The sequence below is a fragment of the Oncorhynchus mykiss genome, chromosome 1 (genome assembly GCF_013265735.2).
Source record: "Oncorhynchus mykiss isolate Arlee chromosome 1, USDA_OmykA_1.1, whole genome shotgun sequence".
In the NCBI taxonomy this organism is placed as follows: domain Eukaryota; kingdom Metazoa; phylum Chordata; class Actinopteri; order Salmoniformes; family Salmonidae; genus Oncorhynchus; species Oncorhynchus mykiss.
In genome coordinates, this window is record NC_048565.1 from 94490789 (window position 1) to 94501048 (window position 10260).

A 10260-nucleotide genomic window follows, 5' to 3' on the forward strand; every position below is an offset into this window, starting at 1 on the left:
TCTTCGTCATTAGTAAAGTCAATTCACAGAATCAGGAGCCAACCTACACCTCCCTCCTCTTCATCATTAGTAAAGTCAACTCACAGAAACAAGAGCCAACCTACACCTCCCTCCTCTTCATCATTAGTAAAGTCAATTCACAGAAATATAAATGAAAGAGAATCATTGTGCCAGTCTCCTCTCTGCCCTCGACTCTGTAGTCATGTGAATAAGGCCTTTATAAAACTCTTGGCCTGGATTTCACCAGGGCTGGACAGCATATGGGCTGGGACTCTGTTTGAGAAAGCTGTATTTGTCCCACAGCCCCAAGGTTGAAGGGCAATGACAAACATTAATGGTGAAGTCTGTGTGAATGTGTCAACATTTAGTTTTCTCCCCTCCTCTCCTCTCCTCTGTTTTTTCTCCTCTCCTCTCCTCTCCTCTCCTCTCCTCTCCTCTCCTCTCCTCTCCTCTCCTCTCCTCTCCTCTCCCCTCCTCTCCCCTCCTCTCCTCTCCTCTGTTTTTTCTCCTCTCCTCTCCTCTCCTCTCCTCTCCTCTCCTCTCCTCTCCTCTCCTCTCCTCTCCTCTCCTCTCCTCTCCTCTCCTCTCCTCTCCCCTCCTCTCCTCTCCTCTGTTTTTTCTCCTCTCCTCTCCTCTCCTCTCCTCTCCTCTCCTCTCCTCTCCTCTCGCCTCCTCTCCTCTCCTCTGTTTTTTCTCCTCTCCTCTCCTCTCCTCTCCTCTCCTCTCCTCTCCTCTCCTCTCCTCTCCTCTCCTTTCCTCCTCTACTCTCCTCCTCTTCCCTCTCCCCTGCAGCAGTAGAATTATGGATGACATCACTGCTAGGTCAGAGGGGGGGCGTGTCATGTACTCCAGTGTATAACAGAGCCTGTTTTGTACAGACCCTGTTGATGAGGATGATGATGATGACGAAGCATTACGGATGAATGGACACATTGAGAAATGCTACATCGCCAACATTAAATTGGCCCATCGCCTATAGTTGTTACAGATGACAAACTCGAGTGGCCTGTCATGTCTGGACGAGGTGATCTCATAAGTTCTGTTGGGACTACCTAGGTTCCTGGTTTCAGCAGGCTGGATGGTGAACCCAGCAGTCAGTGTGGGTTTAACCAGGCTACCGTGGGACCACATTAACCACCCTGAGAACATGTCTGTCTGAGACATAGAATGGGGATCCCAAATGGCACTCTTTCTCCCTTTACAGAGCACTAGTTTTGAGCAGAACCTTATGGGCCCTGGTCGAAGTAGTGAACTAATAAGGCCAGAGAGCGCCATTTGGGACACAGGAAGGTCTGCTCATTCTGCTGCAGTTCACTGTAATGACCTCCAACTGTAATGACCTCCAACTGTAATGACCTCCCACTGTAATGACCTCCCACTGTAATGACCTCCCACTGTAATGACCTCCCACTGTAATGACCTCCAACTGTAATGACCTCCCACTGTAATGACCTCCAACTGTAATGACCTCCCACTGTAATGACCTCCAACTGTAATGACCTCCAACTGTAATGACCTCCCACTGTAATGATCTCCCACTGTAATGACCTCCCACTGTAATGACCTCCAACTGTAATGACCTCCCACTGTAATGACCTCCCACTGTAATGACCTCCCACTGTAATGACCTCCAACTGTAATGACCTCCAACTGTAATGACCTCCAACTGTAATGACCTCCCACTGTAATGACCTCCCACTGTAATGACCTCCCACTGTAATGACCTCCCACTGTAATGACCTCCAACTGTAATGACCTTCAACTGTAATGACCTCCAGTATACTACAGCCCTATTCCCTATATAGTGCACTACTCTATACTACAGCCCTATTCCCTATATAGTACACTACTCTATACTACAGCCCTATTCCCTATATAGTACACTACTTTATACTACAGCCTTATTCCCTATATAGTGCACTACTTTATACTACAGCCTGGCCTGGTCTAACTATTCCCTATATAGTACACTACTTTATACTACAGCCCTATTCCCTATATAGTACACTACTTTATACTACAGCCCTATTCCCTATATAGTGCACTACTTTATACTACAGCCCTATTCCCTATATAGTGCACTACTCTATACTACAGCCCTATTCCCTATATAGTACACTACTTTATACTACAGCCCTATCCCCTATATAGTGCACTACTTTATACTACAGCCCTGTTCCCTATATAGTGCTCTACATTATACTACAGCCCTATTCCCTATATAGTGCACTACTTTATACTACATCCCTATTCCCTATATAGTGCACTACTTTATACTACATCCCTATTCCCTATATAGTACACTAATTTTGAGCAGAGCCATATAGACCCTATCAAATCAAATCAAATGTTTTTTGGTCACATACACGTGTTTAGCAGATGTTATTGCGGGTGTAGCGAAATGCTTGTGTTCCCAGCTCCAACAGTGCAGTAATATCTAACTAAATACTTGTGTTCCTAGCTCCAACAGTGCAGTAATATCTAACTAAATGCTTGTGTTTCTAGCTCCAACAGAGCAGTAATATCTAACTAAATACTTGTGTTCCCAGCTCCAACAGTGCAGTAGTATCTAAAAAAACACAACAAAACACACATCTAAAAGTAAAAGAATGGAATTAAGAAATATATAAATATTAGGATGAGCAATGTCGGAGTGACATAGACTAAGATACAGTAGAATAGAATACAGTATATAGATATGAGATGAGTAATACATGGACTAAGATACAGTAGGATAGAATACAGTAGAATAGAATACAGTATATACATATGAGATGAGTAATACATAGACTAAGATACAGTAGAATAGAATACAGTATATACATATGAGATGAGTAATACATGGACTAAGATACAGTAGGATAGAATACAGTAGAATAGAATACAGTATATACATATGAGATGAGTAATACATAGACTAAGATACAGTAGAATAGAATACAGTATATAGATATGAGATGAGTAATACATAGACTAAGATACAGTAGAATAGAATACAGTATATAGATATGAGATGAGTAATACATAGACTAAGATACAGTAGAATAGTACAGAATACCGTATATACATATGAGATGACTAAAGCAGTATGTAAACAATATTAAAGTGACCAGTGATTCCATGTCTATGTATATAGGGCAGCAGCCTCTAAGGTGCAGGGTTGAGTAACCAGGTGGTAGCTGGCTAGTGATGGCTGTTTAACAGTCTAAGGCGTTGTTGCGCCTGCTTCACCACACTGTCTGTGTGGGTGGACCATTTCAGATTGTCAGTGATGTGTACGCCGAGGAACTTGTAGCTTTCTGCCTTCTCCGCCGCTGTCCCGTCGATGTGGACGGGGTGGTGCTCCCTCTGCTGTTTCCTGAAGTCCATGATCAGCTCCTTTGTTTTGTTGACGTTGAGTGAGAGTTTGTTTTCCTGACACCACACTCCGAGGGCCCTCACCTCCTCCCTCTAGGCCGTCTCCTCGTTGTTGGTAATCAAGCCCACTAGGTCCACAGACGATGCAATCTCTGTGGACCTAGGTCCACAGACAATGCAACCTCTGTGTCATCTGCAAATTTGATGATTGAGTTGGAGTTGTGCATAGCCACGCAGTCATAGGTGAGTACAGGAGGGGGCTGAGCACGTACCCTTTTGGGGACCCAGTGTTGAGGATCAGCGAAGTGTAGGTGATGTTTCCTACCTTCACCACCGAGGGGCTGCTCGTCAGGAAGTCCAAGACCCGGTTACACAGGGCGGGGTTCAGACCCAGGGCCTCCAGCTTAATGATGAGCTTGGAGGGTACTATGGTGTTGAATGCTGAGCTGTAGTCAATGAACAGCATTCTTACATAGGTATTCCTCTTGTCCAGATGGTTTAGGGCAGTGTGCAGTGTGGTTGAGATTGCATTGTCTGTGGACCTATTGGGGCGGTAAGCAAATTGGAGTGGGTGTCAGGTAGGGTGGAGGTGATATGGTCCTTGACTAGTCTCTCAAAGCACTTCATGATGACAGAAGTGAGTGCTATGGGGCGATAGTCATTTAGTTCCGGTACCTTAGCTTTCTTGGGTACAGGAACAATGGTGGACATCTTGAAGCAAGTGGGAACAGGAGACTGGGATAGGGAGAGATTGAATATGTCTGTAAACACACCAGCCTGCTAGTCTACGCATGCTCTGAGGACGCGGCTAGGGATGCCGTCTGGGCCGGTAGCCTTGTGAGGGTTAAGATCCTTAAATGTCTTCCTCACGTCAGCCACGGAGAAGGAGAGCCCACAGTCTTTGGGAGTGGGTCGCGTCGGTGGCACTGTGTTATCCCCAAAGCGGGCGAAGAAGGTGTTCAGCTTGTCCGGGAGCAAGACGTCGGTGGCACTGTGTTATCCCCAAAGCGGGCGAAGAAGGTGTTTAGCTTGTCCGGGAGCAAGACGCCAGGGTCCGCGATGTGTCTGGTTTTCCCTTTGCAGTCTGTGATTGTCTGTAGACCCTGTCACATATGTCTCATGTCTGAGCCGGTGAATTGCGACTCCATTTTGTCTCTGTACTGACGTTTTTCCTGTTTGATTGCCTTACGGAGGGAATAACTACACTGTTTGTATTCAGCCATATTCCCAGTCACCTTGCCATGGTTAAGTGCGGTGGCTCGTGCTTTCAGTTTTGCGCGAATGCTGCCATCTATTCATGGTTTCTGGGTAGTTTTTAATAGTCACAGTGGGAACAAAATCCCATTCCTGATGAACTCAGTCACCTCAATGTTATTCTCAGAGGCTACCCAGAACATGTCCCAGGCCGCATGATCAAAACAATGTTGAAGCATGGATTCTGATTGGTCAGACCAGCGTTGAATAGATCTTAGCACGGGTACTTCCTGTTTAAGTTTCTGCATATAGGAAGGGAGGAGCAAAATGGAGTTGTGATCTGATTTGCCAAAAGGAGTGCGGGGGAGGGCCATGTAGGCAATTCGAAAGGGGGAGTAGCAGTGTTTTACCAGAGGGAGAACTACAGTCAATGTGTTGATAGAACTTTGGTAGCGTTTTTCCTCAAATTTGCTTTGTTAAAATCCGCAGCTACAATAAATACAGCCTCAGGATATGTGGTTTCCAGTTTGCATAAAGTCCAGTGTAGTTCCTTGTGGGCCGTCGTGGTATCGGCTTGAGTTGGAATATACACGGCTGTGACTATAACCGGAGAGAAGTATCTTGGGAGTTTTGATTGTGAGGTATTCTAGATCGGGATTAGTGGTTAATCATGAAACAACCCTGTCTTTCTTCTTCCCGGAGAGTTCTTAATTCCTGTCTGCGCGATGAACTGAGAACCCAGCTGGCTGTATGGACGGGGACAGTGTATCCGGAGAGAACCATGATTCCGTGAAACAGAGTATGTTACAATCTCTGATGTCTCTCTGGAAGGAGATCTCTGGAAGGAGATCCTCGCCCTGAGCTCGTCTTCTTTATTGTCCAGAGACTGAACATTAGCGTGTAATGGGAAGTGGTGGATGGTGTGTTCGCCTCCTGAGTCGGACTAGAACTCCACTCCGAATTAGAGGTCGACCAATTATTTATTATATTTATCATTATTTATTGCCTTACCTCCTCAAGCCATTTGCACACACTGTATATAGACTTTCTTTTTTTATATTGTGTTATTGACTGTACGCTTGTTTATTCCATGTGTAACTCTGTGTTGTTGTTTGTGTCGCACTGCTTTGCTTTATCTTGGCCAGGTCGCCAGTTGTAAATGAGAACTTGTTCTCAACTGGCCTCCCTGGTTAAATAAAGATGTTCTCAACTAGCCTACCTGGTTAAATAAAGATGTTCTCAACTAGCCTACCTGGTTAAATAAATATGTTCTCAACTAGCCTACCTGGTTAAATAAATATGTTCTCAACTAGCCTACCTGGTTAAATAAAGGTGTTCTCAACTAGCCTACCTGGTTAAATAAAGATGTTCTCAACTAGCCTACCTGGTTAAATAAAGGTGTTCTCAACTAGCCTACCTGGTTAAATAAAGATGTTCTCAACTAGCCTACCTGGTTAAATAAAGGTGTTCTCAACTAGCCTACCTGGTTAAATAAAGGTGTTCTCAACTAGCCTACCTGATTAAATAAAGGTGTTCTCAACTAGCCTACCTGGTTAAATAAATATGTTCTCAACTAGCCTACCTGGTTAAATAAATATGTTCTCAACTAGCCTACCTGGTTAAATAAAGGTGTTCTCAACTAGCCTACCTGGTTAAATAAAGGTGTTCTCAACTAGCCTACCTGGTTAAATAAAGGTGTTCTCAACTAGCCTACCTGGTTAAATAAAGGTGTTCTCAACTAGCCTACCTGGTTAAATAAAGGTGTTCTCAACTAGCCTACCTGGTTAAATAAAGGTGTTCTCAACTAGCCTACCTGGTTAAATAAAGGTGTTCTCAACTAGCCTACCTGGTTAAATAAAGGTGTTCTCAACTAGCCTACCTGGTTAAATAAAGGTGTTCTCAACTAGCCTACCTGGTTAAATAAAGGTGTTCTCAACTAGCCTACCTGGTTAAATAAAGGTGTTCTCAACTAGCCTACCTGGTTAAATAAAGGTGTTCTCAACTAGCCTACCTGGTTAAATAAAGGTGTTCTCAACTAGCCTACCTGGTTAAATAAAGGTGTTCTCAACTAGCCTACCTGGTTAAATAAAGGTGTTCTCAACTAGCCTACTTGGATAAATAAAGGTGTTCTCAACTGGCCTACCTGGTTAAATAAAGGTGTTCTCAACTAGCCTACCTGGTTAAATAAAGGTGTTCTCAACTAGCCTACCTGGTTAAATACAGGTGTTCTCAACTGGCCTACCTGGTTAAATAAAGGTGTTCTCAACTGGCCTACCTGGTTAAATAAAGGTGTTCTCAACTAGCCTACCTGGTTAAATAAAGATGTTCTCAACTAGCCTACCTGGTTAAATTAAAGTGTTCTCAACTAGCCTACCTGGTTAAATAAAGGTGTTCTCAACTAGCCTACCTGATTAAATAAAGGTGTTCTCAACTAGCCTACCTGGTTAAATAAATATGTTCTCAACTAGCCTACCTGGTTAAATAAATATGTTCTCAACTAGCCTACCTGGTTAAATAAAGGTGTTCTCAACTAGCCTACCTGGTTAAATAAAGGTGTTCTCAACTAGCCTACCTGGTTAAATAAAGGTGTTCTCAACTAGCCTACCTGGTTAAATAAAGGTGTTCTCAACTAGCCTACCTGGTTAAATAAAGGTGTTCTCAACTAGCCTACCTGGTTAAATAAAGGTGTTCTCAACTAGCCTACCTGGTTAAATAAAGGTGTTCTCAACTAGCCTACCTGGTTAAATAAAGGTGTTCTCAACTAGCCTACCTGGTTAAATAAAGGTGTTCTCAACTAGCCTACCTGGTTAAATAAAGGTGTTCTCAACTAGCCTACCTGGTTAAATAAAGGTGTTCTCAACTAGCCTACTTGGATAAATAAAGGTGTTCTCAACTGGCCTACCTGGTTAAATAAAGGTGTTCTCAACTAGCCTACCTGGTTAAATAAAGGTGTTCTCAACTAGCCTACCTGGTTAAATACAGGTGTTCTCAACTAGCCTACTTGGTTAAATAAAGGTGTTCTCAACTGGCCTACCTGGTTAAATAAAGATGTTCTCAACTGGCCTACCTGGTTAAATAAAGGTGTTCTCAACTGGCCTACCTGGTTAAATAAAGGTGTTCTCAACTAGCCTACCTGGTTAAATAAAGATGTTCTCAACTGGCCTACCTGGTTAAATAAAGGTGTTCTCAACTAGCCTACCTGGTTAAATAAAGGTGTTCTCAACTAGCCTACCTGGTTAAATAAAGGTGTTCTCAACTAGCCTACCTGGTTAAATAAAGGTGTTCTCAACTAGCCTACCTGGTTAAATAAAGGTGTTCTCAACTGGCCTACCTGGTTAAATAAAGGTGTTCTCAACTAGCCTACCTGGTTAAATAAAGGTGTTCTCAACTAGCCTACCTGGTTAAATAAAGGTGTTCTCAACTAGCCTACCTGGTTAAATAAAGGTGTTCTCAACTAGCCTACCTGGTTAAATAAAGGTGTTCTCAACTAGCCTACCTGGTTAAATAAAGGTGTTCTCAACTGGCCTACCTGGTTAAATAAAGGTGTTCTCAACTAGCCTACCTGGTTAAATAAAGGTGTTCTCAACTAGCCTACCTGGTTAAATAAAGGTGTTCTCAACTAGCCTACCTGGTTAAATAAAGGTGTTCTCAACTAGCCTACCTGGTTAAATAAAGGTGTTCTCAACTAGCCTACCTGGTTAAATAAAGGTGTTCTCAACTAGCCTACTTGGTTAAATAAAGGTGAAATAAAATGTAAAAAAAAAATCAAATTTAATCCGTTCTGACAGAACAAACCGAGGTAGAGGTCGGCATGGCCGATTAATTAGAGCCGATTTCAATTTTTCATAACAATCGGTAATCAGCCTTTTTGGATGGCCGATTGGAGAGGAGACTGTTGCAGGCTGACTACCTGTTATGCGAGTGCAGTGTCAAAGGGACCTTGTGGCAGCAAGGAGCCAAGGATAAGTTGCTAGCTAGCATTAAACTTATCTTATGAAAAAAACAATCAATCTTAACATAAACACTAGTTAACTACACATGGTTGATGATATTACTAGGTTAACTAGCTTGTCCTGCTTTGCATATAATCAATGCGGTGCCTGTTAATTTTGTCGTCGAATAACAGCCTACTTCAACTTCGCTAAACGGGGGGTGATTTAACAAAAGCACATTCTCGAAAAAAGCACAATCGTTTCACAAATATACCTAACCATAAACATTAATGCCTTTCTTAAAATCAGTACACTGAAGTATATCTTTTTAAACCTGCATATTTAGTTAAAATAAATTAATATTAGCAGGCAGTATTAACTAGGGAAATTGTGTAACTTCTCTTGCGCTCTGTGCTAGCAGAGTCAGGGTATATTCAGCAGTTTGGGCCGTCTGGCTCTTTGCGAACCGTGTGTAAAGACCATAATTAATTTTCCAGAATTTGACATAATTATGACATAACATTGAAGGTTGTACAGAAATATTTACACCATTCGATCAAATACGGAACGGTTCCGTATTTCACTGAAATAATAAACGTTTTGTTTTCGAAATGATAGTTTCCGGATTTGACCATATTAATGACCAAAGGCTTGTATTTCTGTGTGTTTATTATAATTAAGTCTATGATTTGATATTTGATAGAGCAGTCTGAGCAGTGGTAGGCAGCAGCAGGCTCGTAAGCATTCATTCAAACAAACTTTACTGCGTTTTTGCCAGCAGCTCTTAGCAATGCTTGAGGCACAGTGCAGTTTATGACTTCAATCCTATCGACTCCCAAGATTAGACTGGCAATACTAAAGTGCCTATAAGAACATCTAATAGTCAAAGGTATATGAAATACAAACGGTATAGAGAGAAATAGTCCTATAATAAATACAACCTACAACTTCTTACCTGGGAATATTGAAGACACATGTTAAAAGGAACCACCAGCTTTCTCATGTTCTGAGCAAGGAACTGAAACGTTAGCTTTCTTTCATGGCACATATTGCACTTTTACTTTCTTCTCCAACACTTTGTTTTTGCATTATTTAAGCCAAATTGAACATGTTTCATTATTTATTTGAGACTAAATTGATTTTATTTATGTATTATATTAAGTTAAAATAAAACTGTTCGTTGTTCATTCAGTATTGATGTAATATTATTGATGTAATTGTCATTATTACAAGAGGTATTCGATAGCGATATCGGTGTTGAAAAATCCCAATCGGTCGACCTCTACTCCGAATACCTCTTCTCCGCCGGCTGCGTCTTGGTGCAGCCTCTGGGATAAGTTCAATCGCCCTGGGGGGTACGAACGAAGGATCCAATTTTGTAAATAACACACCAAAAAAAACAAAATACTGCAACGTTGTTTAGGAGCTGGAAGCAGAGCTGCCATGTCTGAAGGGCGCCATCTTACCATAGGAATTGGGCGGCATTTGGGACACTGGCTACGATTATATACTGTACTGGTACATTCTAGAAGTGTACTGTTGCTCTCTCGTGCTCTCTCTCTCTCTATCTCTCTTTCTCTCCCTCTCTCTCTCTCTCTCTCTCTCTCTCTCTCTCTCTTTCTCTCCCTCTCTCTCTCTATCTCTCTCTCTCTCTCTATCTCTCTTTCTCTCCCTCTCTCGCTCTCTCTCTATCTCTCTTTCTCTCCCTCTCTCTCTCTCTCTCTCTCTCTCTCTCTCTCTCTCTTTCTCTCCCTCTCTCTCTCTATCTCTCTCTCTC